Consider the following 19,648-nt stretch of genomic DNA (forward strand, 5'->3'; position numbering starts at 1 on the left):
AGTCTTTGCAACAATAATTTAGAAACTAATCTGTTGTTGCAGATATTTCAGTTTCCATACAATTATATTCATCAACAGGAAATATATATATATATTGCAAAAATTTTTCAGCATCCCTACATTTCTTGTCCTTCTCTGCTGGCCATAAATTGCCAAGCCATTCTGGATAAGTTAGCTTCTTTCTTGGAGAAAGCTGCAATGATGCAGTTTAATTTGTGCATGAAGAAAGCTTTCTGGAGCTAGTAGCCTCAATTTACTCTTTTAGCCCAGGAGCTGTATTCACAACACTATTAATGCATGAAGTGACTGGTAACTCTGGCCATGCTGCATCTCTGTTTATGTACACTGAAGGTTTTCTGCACAATCCAAACACCTGGGTTATTTACAAATCTAGACACTTTCCAGAAAGTTTTGACATCTTCTGTCTTGAGCTTTGCTATATTTTCTGGGTTGAGTGACAGCCCAGTGGATGTCAAGATGTGTCTCATGAATGATACTTTATAAAAATTTTCTCTTATTTCTATTCAAATTTATTTCCCTAAGTCCTTATCTGACAGGAAAGGATATGGCTGCAACCCATCTGTCAGACCATCTATGTGTCCCTACAACAAAAGCCATTCATTTTTGACGCAGCTCTTTGCAAACCTGGGTACTTCTTTCTGGCAGTCTTAATACTATCCCACAACTGGTACGAGCCCCAGAATTTTGTTCCAATGGCTCTACTTTCCAGAGATCCCAAATGTGTCCAGATAAAACTTATTTATGCAGTGGCACTTATCCTGATCAGCAGCATAAGATCCTATTTTTGCCAAGCCTAATAATAACAAGCAACGGGCAAGGATTTATCTTCATTGCTTTGCTTAAGTTGCTTGCAGTCACGCAAATGAATAGGTGCTCTCTCATGTTTTTCCCTATTGTGCTCAGAGATCTTTTTCTGCATTATGATGGTTTCTTCTCCTTTGTTGTTTTGCATTTGCTTTTGCATAATACAGCTATCGGGGTGTCTGTGCTGTCATTATTACTAGTGGATTATCTCTGAGACTGCTCCCTTTCTGCTCTGTGTTTAGATATGAACTTTCAATTTGCTTTATCTGCCAACAACTTTTGACAGAGTTAGCGTGGGATGTCAAAGTATTTCTCATTCAAACACCTCCATTTTGCATTCCAGTTACTAACCTATTATGAATCAGATTCAAAATGTGTTAACTGCATGAGTCAGGTTACCAAAACACTAAGTCATTGTTTCTCCAATTCTTGCTTAAACTCACTAAATAAATGCTTCTCTGACTACTGGTTGAAAGTGCATTTGGACTAGTTTTAGTGGTTTACATACACATCCCTTAACCTCTGCACACTTGGCCAAACACTCTTGAAAGAGGGAATGTATTGAATTGGAAACTTGAAAGAGGGAATGTATTGAATTGGAAAAGTTAAGAATCTGGCTCATTTTCTCTTTCTTTCTTTCTTTCTTTCTTTCTTTCTTTCTTTCTTTCTTTCTTTCTTTCTTTCTTTCTTTCTTTCTTTCTTTCTTTCTTTTTCTTTCTTTTTCTTTCTTTTTTTCTTTTTTTTTTCATTCTACTTACCCTATTAGAATAGCATCTTTTATCCAGAGTGATCTACAGGAAGGTCAGTCCACAGGCAGCTTCTGATTCCCTATCTTCCCCCAGGGAGATGTGGACTCCAGGAGCTGCCTAACCTGCCACCCAGCAGGAGCCCCCTCTCTCCAGTGAGCAGCTCCAGCCATTGGGATTACCTGGGGAGGAGATGGGATGAAGCTAGGCAGAGCTTCTCCTCCAAGACTGGGCGACATAAGAACAGACTCTGCTATGTCTGCCCACGGTGGCTAAAAGGGTCAGGAAGGACACCTCTTGTACTCTTAGCCACCACTACAGAGTGACAGGGACACTAGCATCCAGCTTCATGTGTTGTTTATCAAACAGGACTATAGGGGGCTGGGACGATTGGTGGAGGGAGCGGGAGTGCAGGTGGTGTTTTCGTCCATCCCTACGGGGGAAGGGAGAGGCACGGAGAGGACACGGAAAGCTCATGTGGTTAATAGGTGGCTCAGAGGCTGGTGCCAGCACAGAAATTTTGGGTTTTTTCACCATGGGGAGCTTTACTTGGCACCCGGCCTGATGGCCCCAGACGGGTCCCTATCTCCAAGGGGAAAACGGATCCTAGGCCAGGAGCTGGCGGGGCTCATAGAGAGAGCTTTAAACTAGGTAAGAAGGGGGACGGGGCTCAAACAAGGCTTGTTGGAGCTGTGCCGGGGGAAACAATGGCTAGGCCGGGGAAGAAGGCGATGGCCCAGCTGAAGTGCATCTACACTAATGCACGCAGCATGGGTAACAAACAGGAGGAGCTGGAAGCCACTGTGCAGCAGGCAGGCTACGACTTGGTTGCCATCACGGAGACGTGGTGGGACCGCTCCCACGACTGGAGTGCTGCAATGCCTGGCTATCGGCTCTTCAGGAGGGACAGGCAGCACAGAAGGGGTGGTGGCGTGGCTATCTACATTAGAGAATCTTTTGATGTTGTGGAACTCCAGGCTGGGAATGATAAGGTTGAATCCCTGTGGGTTAGGATCCGCGGGAAGGCCGGCAAGGCTAGCATCCTGGTGGGGGTCTGTTATAGACCGCCGAACCAGGATGAGGAGACGGATGAGGAGTTTTATCGGCAACTGACAGAAGTTGCAAAATCGTCGGCGCTTGTCCTCGTGGGGGACTTCAACTTCCCGGACATATCCTGGAAACACAACACGGCACAGAGAAAGCAGTCTAGGAGGTTTCTGGAGAGCGTGGGAGATAGCTTCCTGACGCAGCTGGTCAGTGAACCTACCAGGGGTGGTGCCCCGCTAGACCTTCTCTTCACAAACAGAGAAGGGCTGGTGGGAGATGTGGTGGTCGGAAGCTGTCTTGGGCAGAGTGACCACGAAATGGTAGAGTTCTCTATTCTTGGCGAGGCCAGGAAGGGGACCAGTAAAACTGCTGTCTTGGACTTCCGGAGGGCTGACTTTGAGCTGCTCAGGACGCTGGTTGGCCGAGTCCCTTGGGAGGCGGTTCTGAAGGGCAGAGGAGTCCAGGAAGGCTGGGCGCTCCTCAAGAAGGAAATCGTGATGGCACAGGAGCGGTCCGTCCCCACGTGCCCAAAGACGAGCCGGCGTGGAAGAAGACCGGCCTGGCTCAACAGAGAGTTGCGGCTGGAGCTTAGCAGAAAAAAGAGGGTTTATAATCTTTGGAAAAAAGGGCGGGCCACTGAGGAGGACTACAAGGATGTAGCGAGGCTGTGCAGGGAGAAAATTAGAAAGGCCAAAGCTCATCTGGAGCTCAATCTGGCTACTGCCGTTAAAGACAACAAAAAATCCTTTTACAAATACATCAACGCGAAACGGAGGACTTGGGAGAATCTCCATCCTTTACTGGATGCGAGGGGAAACCTAGTTACTAAGGATGAGGAAAAGGCTGAGGTGCTTAATGCCGCCTTTGCCTCAGTCTTTAGCGGCAATACCGGTTGTTCTCCGGACACCCAGTGCCCTGAGCTGGTGGAAGGGGATGGGGAGCAGGATGTGGCCTTCGCTATCCATGAGGAAATGGTTGGCGACCTGCTACGGAGCTTGGATGTGCGCAAGTCGATGGGGCCGGATGGGATCCACCCAAGGGTACTGAGAGAACTGGCGGAGGAGCTGGCCGAGCCGCTTTCCATCATTTATCGGCAGTCCTGGCTATCGGGGGAGGTCCCGGTTGACTGGCGGCTAGCCAATGTGACGCCCATCTATAAGAAGGGCCGGGGGGCAGACCCGGGGAACTATAGGCCTGTCAGTTTGACCTCAGTGCCGGGGAAGCTCATGGAGCAGATTATCTTGAGGGTCATCACGCGGCACTTGCAGGGCAAGCAGGCGATCAGGCCCAGTCAGCATGGGTTTATGAAAGGCAGGTCCTGCTTGACGAACCTGATCTCCTTCTATGACCAAGTGACGCGCTTGGTGGATGAGGGAAAGGCTGTGGACGTGGTCTACCTTGACCTCAGTAAGGCTTTTGACACAGTTCCCCACAACATTCTCCTCGAGAAACTGGCTGCTCGGGGCTTGGACTGGCGTACGCTTCGCTGGGTTAGAAACTGGCTGGATGGCCGGGCCCAGAGAGTTGTGGTGAATGGAGTCAAATCTGGTTGGAGGCCGGTCACTAGTGGAGTCCCCCAGGGCTCGGTACTGGGGCCGGTCCTCTTTAATATCTTTATTGATGATCTGGATGAGGGCGTCCAGTGCACCCTCAGTAAGTTTGCAGACGACACCAAGCTAAGTGCGTGTGTCGATCTGCTCGAGGGCAGGAAGGCTCTGCAGGAGGATCTGGATAGGCTGGAGCGATGGGCTGAGGTCAACTGCATGAAGTTCAACAAGGCCAAGTGCCGGGTCCTGCACCTGGGCTGCAACAACCCCAAGCAGAGCTACAGGCTGGGAGATGAGTGGCTGGAAAGCTGCCTGGCCGAGAAGGACCTGGGAGTATTGGTGGATAGTCGGCTGAATATGAGCCAGCAGTGTGCTCAGGTGGCCAAGAAGGCCAACAGCATCCTGGCCTGTATAAGAAGCAGTGTGGCCAGCAGGTCGAGGGAAGTGATTGTGCCCCTGTACTCGGCTCTGGTGAGGCCGCACCTCGAGTACTGTGTTCAGTTTTGGGCCCCTCGCTACAGGAAGGACATGGACGTGCTCGAGCGAGTCCAGAGAAGGGCGACCAAGCTGGTGAGGGGTCTGGAGAACAAGTCTTACGAGGAGCGGCTGAGGGAGCTGGGCTTGTTCAGCCTGGAGAAGAGGAGGCTCAGGGGCGACCTCATCGCTCTCTACAGTTACCTGAAAGGAGGCTGTAGAGAGGTGGGGGTTGGTCTATTCTCCCACGTGCCTAGTGACAGGACGAGGGGGAATGGGCTAAAGTTGCGACAGGGGAGTTTTAGGTTGGATGTTAGGAAGTACTTCTTTACTGAAAGGGTTATTAAGCATTGGAACGGGCTGCCCAGGGAGGTGGTGGAGTCACCATCCCTGGAGGTCTTTAAAAGACGTTTAGATGTAGAGCTTAGGGATATGGTTTAGTGGAGTACTTAGTGTTAGGTCGGAGGTTGGACTCGATGATCTTGAGGTCTCTTCCAACCTAGAGAAATCTGTGAATCTGTGAATCTGTTGTTGACTTCTCCCCACCATGAGCTAGAGCACATCTATTCACCGAACACATCAGTGTCATCTGCTCAGGGATAAGAATGTGATATGTTGTTCAAACAATCTGCTTTGATGAAGTATTTTTTGTTTTCTTGATCACTTTGTTTTTAAATGGGCTTTTTGATGGGGAGGATTAGAAATGCTCAGTGTTTCTGATTTTGAAACCTGCAAGAGCCAACTCACTTTTGATACCCTATTCAGTGTTTGACAGACCCAGCAAGAAGGCTTCAAGACAGCACAATATCCCAACTTCCTAGTCCTTTCTCCATGTGCAATATTCATTCCTACCAAAGCTTGTCAAAGGCCCCGTGGAAAGTTCTCTGTGCAGGTCAGCTGGAAGGTGGGTTTCAAAGCATTCTCCTTCTCTGCAGAGAAATCTCCCTGGGCATGGGATTGGAGAAGGGAGGTAGAGCTGTCAAACAAGGCAGAAATAGCCCAGCTGCTCTTCTATGGCCTGCGAAAAATAAATCTTTCCCTTGTCCCACAGATCCCTGCCTGGGACAGGTAGGGGTTTATGGAGGAAGACAGACAGACCCCACAGAAGACACTGATACAGTCACCGCTCAGCTGCCAAGATCTGCATCACAGGTAGTAAAAGGCCTAGGAAAGAGCCAATACAGACAATGCAATTGAAAAGCTATTTCACAACTTCAGTTGTCAGCAAAAAGTGCTTACATGCAGTTCTTGTCTACATATGCAAAAAGGAACTTCAATAAAGCTTTGACAAATGCCTGGGAACCTCAGGCACAGACAGCCTGCAGGAAGGAATTAGCTAAAGCACCAGGATAGGAAAAGGGTGACCGTGGCTTGGATCCAAGCTTAGTCACAGGCACCTTTCTTGGCTTGCAGCTTACGCTGAACTGAGTTTGGCTCGAGACCCTGAAGAGCTGAGGAAATCGGGGCAAAGTTTATCAGTTCCTAAATGCGAAAAAAAAAATGAGAGATGGACACAACAAATATTTTGAATTTTGTGAATCTGTTGGAAATCTGCCTTTTTCCTCTTAAATAGAGGGAATATTATTAAATTCCTTTCCAGTCCCAGCTGTGCGGGGCAGCTAGAACAGCAGCTGTGTCCACATGATCACACCGCCACGTCCCAGGCCCTCAGGAAGAGGGACGGCCCCTTGTACGTGCTTGGACTAAAGGCACACAGATCCTTTTTCACTTTTTCCTCCTTTCAGAACTATTCCAGGATGGAACAGATATCCATCCCCACCAGCAGTGCACAAAGACCTGCTACCAGAAGGAGAAAGACCAAAAGGTGCATTTTCCCCTCTTTATCAGGGAGCCCAGCTCCTGGCCCAGCTTCTTCCATCCCCTCCCTCCCACTCCCAGCCATGCATTTGCTCCCATTTCCCTCCCATTCCACTCCCCACTGGAAAAACGCTGATCTCTTTCTTTCCCAAAGGGGATCACATAACATCCCCCTGGCAACAACACCAATTAAGTGTGAAGGAAAGTAATATTAGGAAAATGTTAATGGAGTTTGACTTCTTCTAATGCAATTTAGAACTGGAAACAATGAAGCAAGGCTGAATGAAGCAAGCTGCCAGCTCCCTGCGAACCAGCAGCGAAGGCTCCCGGGAGCCCCGTTTGGGAGCCGATGTCGCGGGGATGGGCGGAGGAAGGAGGGCGACCGCCAGGGCTTCGGAAAAGTTTACAGCGTGCACAGGAACCGCTCACTGGCTTTCCAGACTGACAGCAGCATTGGCTGGTGCCAAAGGGAGAAGCAATGAAAGGGATATGCACAGACACAAAGAGGAAGGAGCCGGCAAAATGACATTCTGAGTCTAACCCTGAGGAAAGCATTTACTGAAAAGAACAAAGGTATGTGCTGAGAGGCCAAAAGACCAGGAAGCCAAACTGGGAGTACTGAATGGGTCAATCACATCCAAAACCTTAATGCTCCCGGAGACTTTGGTAACATTATTTACAGAAACAGGAAACATCCATAACTGACATAAGATCTCAACGAACATAAATGGAGCACATTTGGCTCTCCACAGTGACAAGAACACAGCTGGAATTCAGATTCATAAAAAATGTCAGATCGGAAATACCTTTATAAATATTGCCACCTTTAGCAGCAGGAGGTACAAATGGAAAGAGAGACAGTGCTTAAGGCTCAGTACCAGATAACACACCATGCCAGTCAGAGATAATTAAAATACTAAGAGCATCTGGCGTTGCTCATGGAAGTGATCTCAGGTGAAGCAAGGTGGGCCTGGGGGGACTCAACTTTGGAAAGGGTTCTATTTTTGGTGCCTTTTTTTCAAGGTGTTATTAGAAGATCTTGAAGAGAATGTACTGAACAACAGAAAAAAAAATATAGGTAAACCTTTTTTTTTTTTTCCAGTTTCTAGAGCCATCTGAAAATATTCAGAAGTCATGGGCACATGTTTTCTCAGATCTTCATTAGAAGAAAACTGCTCTGTAATGGCAGCGTACGCCTTCAGTCAGTAACTAAAGGTACTTGTAAAATCAGGCAATTTCCTCTTACAAGATTTTAATATCAGCCAGTTAACAAAAGGTCATAACTATAAGTGCAGCTACACTCATAACTGCTGCAGCCCTGACAAAAGCGATAGATCATATATACCAGGCAATCCTTTTTCTGTTGCAAGCTGTTGCAAGAGTAAAGGATGGAGTGATTTCCCATGAAACACCACTCCTTTCTGTGATAGATAGCCTACATTTCTTAGGTGGGTCTTGTGTACATCAGAAGTAAAACTCTGAAAACATAGTTGAAATACAGTCTTAGACTAATTTTGCTTTGCTTTTTTGATATGAGGGAGGGAGAGGAGCTGAAGACGTTGACTTCTACCCCAAACATGTAACTTGAGCACATGACAAGGCTAATCCCTGAGCTCTTACTGAGATGAAGTCAGATTTACAGCAGCATATTTTGAACAGGAAAAGTTGGGACAATTCTCCAAGCTCATCAATATCTTTTATTTATAATTTCATTAGAAGCCACGCTGACACAGGAGACATGGCACGCGGTGACAAGAAAGTCAGCTTTAAGAGGCATTCCTGGCTACAAAAGCCACCTTTCTTTGCCTCTCTTGGACCTACACAGAGACTGCTGCACTGGGGACGGGCTTCAGGCAACTTGTCCTCTAAAAAGACAGCAGAGGGAAAGTTGTAAGGAAAATCTGTGCTGTTTTGCTGTTGAAGATTTTGCTCAACGTTTATCTGGTTTTTAGAGGATTCCAGTCTTCAGTTCACAATTTTCTGTAAATGCACAGATAACTGATACTAATTCAGATGACCTTTTTGGGCAGGGAATTCAGAAGCCAGAAGAATTCATACACTATATGTAAAACAAGTATATGAATATGTAAACAAATAAGATTGGTATTTACAGTGATACAGATCAGGAACAACCCCAAATGTCAAAATAATTTATCCTTTTTTTTTTTTAAATTCCTTTTCAAAATCAATTCATATCACATCTTTGTCATGATTTCAGGCCTGATGTAATTCAATTCCACAAATTCTTCGCAACAGGAACAACATTTTTTTTGACATTCATAAATATTGCAAGCATACAATGAACACTCATTTATCACACTGAAGTAGAACAAATGTATGACTGGAAGCAGGATGGGCTGTAATAACTTCTGAATATGTCCCACATTTTTACACTCTGTCTAGTCCATGTTTGTCAATTTACATTTGCTATGCTGGAACTGGAATTTATTAAGGTAAATCAGGAGCAAGATAGAGATTCATATTTCAGATTTTTGTGCCGTTCTCCCTCATGAAATCAGAATACAATTGTCTCATTGATGCTGATTATTCCCACCACTGCTTTCTGCAGTTTCCCTGATTTCCCATCCAGCTGAGAAAATATTTTCCTGTGAAACATCTGGCTAAGGAATGCTGGGAGTTCTGAAATGGCTGGTGCATCCTCTGAAGTAGGTGGCTTTGAAGCAAAGTAACATAGCTTTAAACAATTCCAATAGACTGGAAAATATTTAAGAAAAACTCACCAGAGAGTATCCAAGATCCTGTAGTTGTTGTCATAGATTTCTCTGAGTATGTTGCCCTGACACATGCAGACATAACTAAGACTGTGCAGATATTATGGGTGTAAAAGCACAACCCCAGCAGAAAAGCTGTGAGGGGATACACAGAAGGGCAAAGAAGGAGCTGTAAAAATAGACAGTAGGAGAAAATCAAAAGAAAAGAAAATCTGTTTTGTACAGCTTGCAGTTTTTCTTCCATGAATATTCCTCAGAGAAGTTGAGAGGCTACCCAACTCTACTGCTTTTAACCCAGAAAGAATAAAAAGTTGGCAGAGATGCAGAAATAAATGATCTCTTTGCCACCTTTGTGATTTATTAAAATAAATAGTAAGTGAAAACAGAAAATAAGAGTAAGTCCTGAACTTATTTCCTTCATGATAGTCTTGGGCCAGTCTGGTCCAGAAGTCAGCCCAGCACTTGCCCAACACAGCACTGTCAGCAAAGAACAAAATTCCCTTCTAAATTTCAGGCACATGATCAGACCCTCTTGGTTAGTTAGGCCTGGCTGAATAACATTTATCCTTTTCTGAACTCAAGATTGTCCTTCAGGTTACTTATTTTTTTTCTGCCTTTGTTCCAACATGGATCCCACTAATAGGAAAGACCAGTCACTGCAGCAACCGATCACAAGTAGAAGCACTTGTGGCACAGGGGAATGGTCACAGATAAACTACAAAGTCAATGAAGAAAGTCAAGAGATAATTCATGAGAGATCAGTTTAATAACGAAAGGGGTTAAAAAGCAGACAACTTCTGGAAGAAAAAAAAAATCACCAGCATAAATTATGTCACTGTGGGACAAAGACATAAAGCATTGCAAAGAATTAATTTGGTTAAGTGAGGAATCCTCTGTATATATTATACAACAAAGTATGAAGGCGGTGGAAATAGGGTCAGATTATTAAAGACAAGCTTAAAATTAAAACGTGTCGAGACAAGAGTAACAGGTAGGGACATGTGAAATGTTTTATTTATGTTCAAGTTCATAAATATGTTCACAGATAAGAGGAAGAGCAAAGAAAAGATTGAACACTATGCAGGTGAGATGAAAAGTCACTGAGACATATCTCTAAGAAAATATAAAAATCAGCTGCAATCAGAGAGTATAATTAGCCCTAGTGATAGACAAGCAACACATCCACCTTCAGTAGGGAAAGAATAGGTTAAAAAGTATTTCAAGAAGTCAGACATTTTAAAATTGACAAATCTTGACATAATGTCATCATTGAGAATTTTAAAGAGCTGGTTGATTAACTCAACAAGCCATTAACAGTTACCTTTGACAAATCACGGAAAAAAAGTGAGATGTCTGAAACCAAGTAGAGGGCAGACATGGCTTCTATCTTCAAGGAAGGAAGAAAAGAAAAAAAAAAAGAGAGAGAGAGAGAGATCAAGGAAATACAGACATATCAACTTAGTTCCACTTTCTGGAAAAATACTGGAACAACTAAATTAATACATGATTGAAAGCATGTAAGTGGAAACAAAGTGTTGAATAATAACCCATATGGAATCATCAGGAGCAAATTCTGTCAAGCCAATCTCATTTATTTTTCTGACGTGGCAACAGGTCTGGCAAAGAAGGGTAAACAATAGATGTCACATCCCTGATATTAGTTCATATTTTGACTATTTTGCACATTTTCCTAAGCAAACTAGGTAAATACAGCTGGGAAGATGCATTCTGACAGTACTTTTATGCACTGAAGATACAAAAATACAGCCAGCCATTGACATGATGATACCAGCAGTTCAATGGACCAGTGGTTCAATCTCATCTATAAAGGTGACTAAAGGTGGATCCCCAGTGAAGAAGAGAAGAAGAAGGAAAAAACAGAGCAGTGCTTTCTCAGAATACTCTTCTAGATTCAAACAGCTTTTGGCTCGGGGTCTGTCTGAGCACAGGTTGATTGCTTTACACTCTTTCCTTATAAATTGTTTAGTTGCTTTTTTGAACCAGCATATTTTTCTGGCATCCAAAACATCCTGTGGCAAGAAATAAAAACATCTTAAACTTGCATTATGGGATGAACCTTGTCCAGTTGTTTAGAATCTGACCCTTGTTATATAATTTGACTTCCCCTAGATCTTCTGTGAAAAGGAGAAAAAATAAGTCTTTCTCTTTTCCCCTGATCTATGATATTGTGATATGACAGACCTCTAGTATAAGTCCACTTACCCTGAAGCTTCCTAATTGTATTGGATGATTTCCATACAGAAGCTGCTTTTGATCATCCTCTTCCAAAATTCTCTACAGACTGGTGATGTACCTTCACTGTGATGGGAGACGAAATCTTCTTTCTGTGCTTAGAAGTAGTATCAGAACATGTGCTGTTGTGAGGAAAAGGATTTGTGCCATTGTTAATCAGAAACTGAAAATGGCCTGCTACTGAAAAAAAGGACATCTGTCCTTTCTACCCCATCCTGGTCAAGACATATCAGCAGTATTCCACACAACATTGGTCAGTGATGTCAGTGATGGAGGAAAACGAGGAAAAAATATGAACCAGTTGGGCAAGACTGAGAACAGTTCAATAAGAATGATTAGAATTTAATTGAGTAAATAAGCTGGGAGGAAAGACTAAGAAAATTGGTGTTGGTTATACTACAACATATAATCCAGAAGGCAGACGGGAAAAAAGTTTACAAATGTATGTTGGAGCAAGAGGTATTCAGGTCCATTTGTGTGGGAGGTAAGACAAGAGGAAACCACCTTGCCTTATGAAACGGAGAAGCCCCTCAAGACTAAGAAAAGCTGGAGGGTGCAAAGGAGAAGGTGCTTGGAGGGGCTGAGGGACTCCATGAATAAAGGCCATAAGGAAAAATCAGGTTTAATCAGATGTCTGCTAGGAAGAAGAAAAGCACACCTGATCCTGTCCTGGGATAAGTGGATGAAGAAGGCAACATCTCCAAATTCTTCCCATTTCTGGAGTTTTGTAAAGCACTGCAAAGTAGGGAATAAGAGGACAGACATTGCTCAAAAGTCCTTTTCTGTAAAACATTGCTAAATTACCATATGCAAAATTTGTCTGCCTTATTTAGCATACTGATTGAGGTTTTGTTTACAGTTCACCAAAGATCACTGAAAAACTCACTGACCTAACTGGACACTTCCCATATCCTATACAGCAATACGAAATATAATCTTACAAAATAAGCACTATTGCTCCACTTACCTTTTTCCCTCTTGGTAGTCATTAATCTGGGTTAGATTATATGCACTGTTAAACATGATTTATGGTTTTTTTTGTTTTGATTTATGCATATAACAATTTGGAATGATCTCACTCTGATATCATGACTAGCAAAGCCATCAGGTTTTGGAGAGAAGGCTCAAAGTCTCATTCACAGGCTTTCAGCTCATATCTATCTCTATTAATGCAAAATTGTTTTTGTTGTTTAGCCACTGAAGAGATAAAACAGTTTTGACATGTTTAGTAAATCTGTTTTTATTTTTATTTCTAACTTACTCTCCTGAATCTAATTTTCCCTGAGGAAATCTGGTACCAGATATGTTTATACTTTCTTTTCACTCTTCAGACTGCTCCACAAATGAATGTTTTTTGTTGTTTTTTTTTTTTTCTGCTCTACAGGATTTCCCACCTAGTGTTTAATCCATTAAGAAAGTTTTGCAAGAAGCAGGGAAAATAACAGCGATTTGTCATACTTAAATCCAGCAGCTTCTACAGAGAAAGGGTTAATAATATGTCCTGTCTTAACATTTACTTTTTCACACTTGCAGGTCCTTGACTGCAGAACATTATTGCTTCATCCAGCAAATAAACACCCTCAGTGTTTATATAATATTTTATATTTTCCAGTGTGGAGTGATACTAAAAGGAAACACTTGGCAAGGGCATGAAGGGGTTAATGGCCTTTCTGGAGGAAAGCATTGCTTTGGCCTTTTCCCACAGTGTTTGCCAGGAGCGACAAATCTGGAGGAAGGGGCCTTCCGCTGGTCCTCAGGGCGAAGGAGGGGAAGGAGCACAGAGCAGAGACCAGGATACAAGGGGGCCTCAGAGAGGAATCTGAGATTTTTCTGATTTAAGTGGTTGCACGTAAGAAAACCTGATAATATGCCCACATAGCCTTATCACTGATGTACATTGATACATGTCTGTGTGCTATCTATCAAACCTGACGGATTAACTGACACATGGGAAGTCTCCGTGTTTCTCTCCTCTTTATCTGGTTCAACATCTACTTCTAAAAATGTGTAATAGTATTTATGCAGTCTACACGTTTTTATTTTTATTTACTTTTATTTTATTTTATTCTTATTCTTATTTTTGTTCTTATTTTTGTTCTTATTTTTTATTTGGGAAGGAAAATATCTATCTTATTCTCAGCAATTTATTTGCCCCAGGGAGTGCTGACCTCTACACCTGCCCTAACACACAGATCAGATGTGCAAGTAACTTGCAGTGTCTGAGGGGACATCTGAATTTTCTGTCTGCCCTGGAGGGTGGTTGTTGCACCATCAGAAAAGTGTGTACTGTGCAGTAAGTAGCTGATGGAGTAGCTGATGTTTCTTTTCTGTCTAGTGTCACTGCCAAAGCATTTGCACATACAAGCTTAAATCTACATGTAGGGGCAAATTGTAATGTCTGTGAAGATAGATTGTTAATGAGATTTTCCAGAGTACCTTCTCATGACGCCTATTGTGCTTTATGAGATAGGCTTACCATGTTCCACGCCTTGTAAGGTAGGGCCTTGAGAAGGTATGTGTGTACAGCTCTCACCCTGGAGTGAGGAAGTTACACGATGAATTACTGACTTACTCTTCAATTACACTGGCATTATTGTGAAACTCACACATTACACAGGATCCATTCACAGCATCTTCGATTTTCATCAGATATTCTCTGAGCTTCGTATATGTTTGAGCAATCAAACAGTCTTTAAGGGGAGTGGGGGGAATCCTATGAAACTAATACCCAGACTTTAAAATCAGCTTGCTATAGAGTGTTTTTGCAAATACTAAAGGAAATGAAAAAGAGCATTTCTATACTAGGAGATTATATTTCTGCTTTTCATGGTTAAATCTGAAATGACTGGCTCCAAGTAAACATCTGAACTTCATCTGGTTTTGTAATGAGGAAAAAAAAAAAAAAAAAGAAGAGAGAGAGAGAGAAGTGGATTCATTTAGGCAATAAGGAGCAAGTATATAGTGCTCTTGCTAAAGGTTATAAAGGTTACAGGTTCAGATTAATGTCTGAATTTGAAAGGATCGGTTTTCACACTGCAAATAATCTCTTTTGAAAAATTAGTGGTATTTTTCTCTTTATTCTTTCAAATCAATTTAGTTGTAGTGAAAGCAGCTCAACCGACAGCCCTAGAAACCAGCATTCTGTGCTTGTAAGCAGTCTGGGCAGAGGGGTGTAACGAGAACAGCAGCAGCACAAATTTGCACAAATTGTTTGTACATCTCAGAACGGACTTCAAGCATCTGGCTCCATGGGACACAGCCAAACTTCCCAGGCAGACGCTGGCTTTTCAGACCTGGAAGCAACAGTGCCAGTCAAAGAACTCCCATTTTGAAGGACTTCTGCAAGAAGTCACACTGAAATATTGCTGAGAGATTGGTCCTTCCAGGGTTCAGAGAAGGAGAAGAAGCAAAAATAGCTGAAATTTTTTCCACAAGATCTCTAAATTCCACTTTGTGCAAACTAGTGATGACTTTCTACTCTGTCCACCCACCGGTAATTCCTGTTTTGCAGAACAGTGGAGGGAAGGCTAAGAGAGGCAAGGTTCATTTCCCGTTTGCATCACACATGAAAAAAATATTCCTGCAGCTTTTATTATCATCTATTATCATCTGTCAGCATTAAAGCACGTGGTGTACAACTCAAAGACAGATTCATCTCTCCTGAATAAATTTAATTTACTAAGCTGAACTACAACAACACACAAATAGAAGTAGGAGTGGGTGGTCAGCAGCTCCTACTCTAAGGTATTATTAACCTTACTGAAGAAACAGTGCTGGCCAAAGCAGTGCAAGAAAGAGGTTCTTTACATGTCCAAATTTCTATTGCTGTGCCAGAGCAATTTGCATCACAGGCACTACCAGTGGAGAGAGCAGAATTAACCAACATGAACCATGTGAGCTGGTTGTTATGACCATGCAGAGCCTTTCAAGTAACTGACAGGATTGCAGTAAAGGGGATGTGAAGTAGGCAAATAATCTATAAGTGCCCCTCTCTTACTGTAGTCATAACATTTCACCCTATTAAACATCCACTGGTCAGAATGTATTGTCGCAGTACAGTCCAAACCCTTTAAATGTTTCATTCTTAAAACGCTGCTCAGAAGATAGGCAAATCCATCCTACCCACCTGGTTTGGAAGGTGAGTGAAAAAACTAGGGCAGAGCCAAGGTCTATATTCTCTTATCTGCTCTAAACATCCAGGTGTCCTCCCTCCAGAAAGGACATTTTGATGTGACCAGCTCCTGTAATGCCCTATACCCTAAGTCCCAAGACAATTATTCACGATTTAGGGTAGGTTTTATAGCTGGTCTAAACTGCCTGCCTGCCTCAAGCCTATGAATATGTGATTACAATAACAATGAATCTAAGCATATGTATTTGAAAATTGGATGTATACACATATATATGTACACACATATATCCAAACACGTATTATAAATATGTTGTTGCATTGCAACCAAATTTTCTGTAATTCTCAGCTCCACTCTCACTTGCTACACTTTTGAAAAAGCAATCAAATTACTGCATTGTGAATCAGGCTGTCGTCACTAGGTTTTAAAATTAGAATAGTACCTCCCACTCTCATGTTTTTTTATGCCTGCTCATATACTTTTATACTGCACAATATTCTATTGTGTCACCCTTCCCCCAATCCTTCACTGATGCTCATGGTTGTACAAAAGAGAATTTGTTTCATTACAATAGGCCACCTAATAAAATGGAAAGAAAAATCATTCCAAGGCAAATTAGATGTTTTGTTGCCCATAGAGCTAAATATACCATTTTGTTCTCATATTATTTCACATTCAAAAACAATAAATGGGAGGAAATCTTCAAAACAGGATTATTACTTCAAAATGGAAATGTTTTCTTTGAAATTTTTCAAAATCAGTCTTTTCAAGCACTTTTCCAAATTAATCACTAAGTTCTAGGCAAATAAATACACTTTGAGAAGTCTTCTGAGTTCTATTGCCTCTTTGTCCACTCACATAATAATTATCTTACTTTTTCTTCTGTGTTGCCCTCAGTAGATAAAAGCACATTCTTCAAAAAAAGATCTGTACTCTGGCCCCATCGATATCCACTTTTATACTGATGCTTTTAAGAAAATGCTATTCAAGAATAACAAGATTCTCTGGTAAGTAAAGTGGAAATTGGTGAAATTCTGTCCTAATTAAGTCAGTGTCAATGCTTTCATTAACTTCAACAGAGTTAGAATTTCACCCATGACATTTCTCTCATTTCTCATGCATCAATATATGCTCTTATCATTGGCTCCCTTTTCATCTGTTTCTTATTTAAGTCATTTACTACACTTATTTTTCAGCTTTTTGCTTAGAGATGGGTTGTGTGCCAGCAGTGTCTTTAGAGTCCTATCTGAACCCTGAAGACATTGGGACAGATGCATTTGCAGGATGAGTCCTTAGCTTAAAATGGGAAACTCATTTAGTCTGTTCCTGTACAGCACCCAGCATGAAGGGTGCCAGCCCTGATCAGGACTTGGTTACCATACCACACACGAGATCATTTGTAATAATCACTCTGAACAGAAGAAACTAAAATAACACAAGGTGTTACATTTCATTTCATCTAAATGCCCTACAAATTAGACTCCTTGCAGTCTAGTGCCAGACTTGTTACTATGAATGACCTGAGTGTTTCACAATGATGTGTCATCACTAGAATCTTCCTATTTTAAAACTGTTCTGTGATAAAATTAATGATTTTAATTGTCAGATCAAGCAAACAAAAGGAAATAACACTTCTAGATCACCTAATGCTTATACCTCATGCATTTGCTTTACTTGCTATTCCTTTACTTGATTCTCTTTGCAATGCTTGTAACTGTCAGCCCTCATTCTTTACTAGAAGCCTAGTTAATAGATTTGTTTTTTTCTGTAATATTGAACTTCAGTGTAAAATAGCTTCCAATTCACTTGTGATCTCCACCTGATACCTCAGCTCTGGCAGCTAGCTAGGCTCAGATAGCAGGCTGTGTACCACAATGTATTCCAGTGGGGGCAGATAGGAAAGCAAGGGATCATCAAGTCTGATTTCAGAAATTATCCTCTATTCCTTTTAAAGCAAACTAAATCAATAGGTTCAGCTATCATTTTGGGCCTGCCCATGTGAGACTTAAATCGTTCTCCAATGAGCAGGGCATATTTACCACTTAGCAAGAAGACAGATTCATATCTCGTGAACTTTGCTGTGGTTCAGTAGAAAGAAGCTTAATTAGTAACACTATCAGGTCACTTTACTTTGATCAAGAGCAAATCTTACAGAATTACTTCACTGGTTTCAGTGGGAAGACTTGCTTCAATAAGGTGAAAAGGATTTGGCCCTGGAATTGTAAAATAGACTTAGATTGACAGCCCTTTCTGTATTTGCTTTCTGCCTTAATGAAAGCTAAATGATACTTTAATGAGATCACAACAGGGCAGGTCCAGGGGGACTGGCATGTAGACAGCCAGCACGGTTTATCCATAAGATTACTTGCCTTTGGATATCTAAATATCCGACATGCATTATGCTAGCAACAACGAATCTTGGTTCCACATCCATTTCTATAAGAGATACTCTTAGTTTTCAAAACCCAGGAGGGAAAACATATCTATGGTCACCAAATAACCATCCTTATGACCACTTCTTTGTAAAAGAACTCAGACCTGATCTGAGATGCTTATTTTCCATTGCCAGAGCGTGATGCATTAGGCAGACTTAATCTATGAGATGGGAAGGTCAGGCATATGCAGTGATACACTGAGCAAGAAGAGGCCTGCCTCAGGACAGGACAGACTGCGACAACTCAGAGTAGCACATGGAAACTGAAATGCAGCTGGATTCTGCACTCATCATGCAATGACACGGGGTAATTTGCTGATGATGTCCTTTGGAGAATCTCCTAACAGATAACATATCTGAAAACCAGATATCATCAGAAAAGAGGCATTTGGAAGCCATCTGCCTCGGTGCAGTGATGATCCATGTAAAAAGCTGTGCACGTAGCAGATTAACTACTTCTTACTGAACTTGGCTTTGCTATGTGCAGTTCTTTAGGTCCTGTCACAGAAAAGAGGATTTGCTATCACATCTTCACATCTCCTCTGACAAGATAGTACTACCCTGAAATGTGTCAGGAAAGCGAGCCCCACCCAGATTGCACTTCTGCCCTGGCATGTGTTTCCAACGTTCATTTGCTCACTCATACAAGTGCATTAAAAAGACAGGACCTGTGACTCAGCAGAAAAAAGGTCTGAAAGACCAATAATGAACTAAATTTGAAGCCAAGGGGTGGCACAGCGTGCTGGATTTGTGGTTAACCAATGCATATTTCCACTACAGTCCCTTTTTTCCTCTACCAAGTCATGCCAGTGCAAGTTTTATCTGAAATGGCAAGCACTTTACACAGTCACGCGCATTTGGGATATGGAAACTCTGTCTTCTCTGTCCGAGATCCAAACCTAAGCTGTAATTTCCCTTGCCTTTGTACTTGGATGTTTTCTTTAGGTCCTCCGTTCCACATCAAACACAAGCTCAGAAAATATCTTCTCTCTTTCCAGTCCACTAGTAATATTAAGTTCACCACTACTGGTTTCTTTCCATACCTGACGAAGAAAGCTATTTCTCTTCCTACTCATTTTTCTATCAATCATCTACCTCTTCCTTTCCATTATACTACTCACTTCAAATCTCTATTTTGTCTCCATACATTTCTTATTGGAAGGTGTTTTCTGACACAGTTCTGTGTGCAATGTTTTCCTTTAGCTACAATAATTATTTTTTCTTTTCCTACTGAATCTTTTTCAGCCCTTCCACTCAAAACAGAAAACAATTTCTCATTTTAACAGATTTTTTCATTAGTCAAAAATAAATTTTGAAGTGAAAATGCCCATTTAAAAAGAGTTGCATGCCAGCAGGATATGTCTCATCATTCAAAACTCTAGAGAGAGAGGAAAAATAATAGTTTAAAAATAGAGAAAAAGTGAAGGAAAAATACGTGGTTTTCACCCCTCCCTCACAGTCTTTTTTTTGTGTGTGTGTGTGTGTGTGTGGTGGAAAAAGATTTTTGGAATGAGTGTATCATTGGCAAAAGGAAGTAAATTTTCTAATACCATCTTGAATATTATAAGAAATTAACTGTTTTGTTGTGTGGAGTCTCAGACCTAGTACTACTCCATATATTTTTAATAAAGGAGAAGACATC

The 19,648-nt window shown here is 42.0% G+C and overlaps 1 long non-coding RNA gene across 1 annotated transcript in view; it reads right to left on the reverse strand.

Moving 5' to 3' along the window:
• The window catches only part of LOC308192871, a 79,509-nt gene that overhangs the window by 37,317 nt on the left and 22,544 nt on the right, over positions 1 to 19,648 (reverse strand). Inside the window, exons 2-3 of the long non-coding RNA XR_013949174.1 lie at positions 12,101 to 12,177; positions 11,413 to 11,564 (exon numbers count right to left, since the gene is read on the reverse strand). This is a non-coding gene — a long non-coding RNA (uncharacterized lncRNA). The remainder of the gene's footprint in view (positions 1 to 11,412; positions 11,565 to 12,100; positions 12,178 to 19,648) is intronic.

The sequence above is a fragment of the Anser brachyrhynchus genome (genome assembly GCF_964034855.1).
Source record: "Anser brachyrhynchus genome assembly, chromosome: 3".
In the NCBI taxonomy this organism is placed as follows: Eukaryota; Metazoa; Chordata; class Aves; order Anseriformes; family Anatidae; genus Anser; species Anser brachyrhynchus.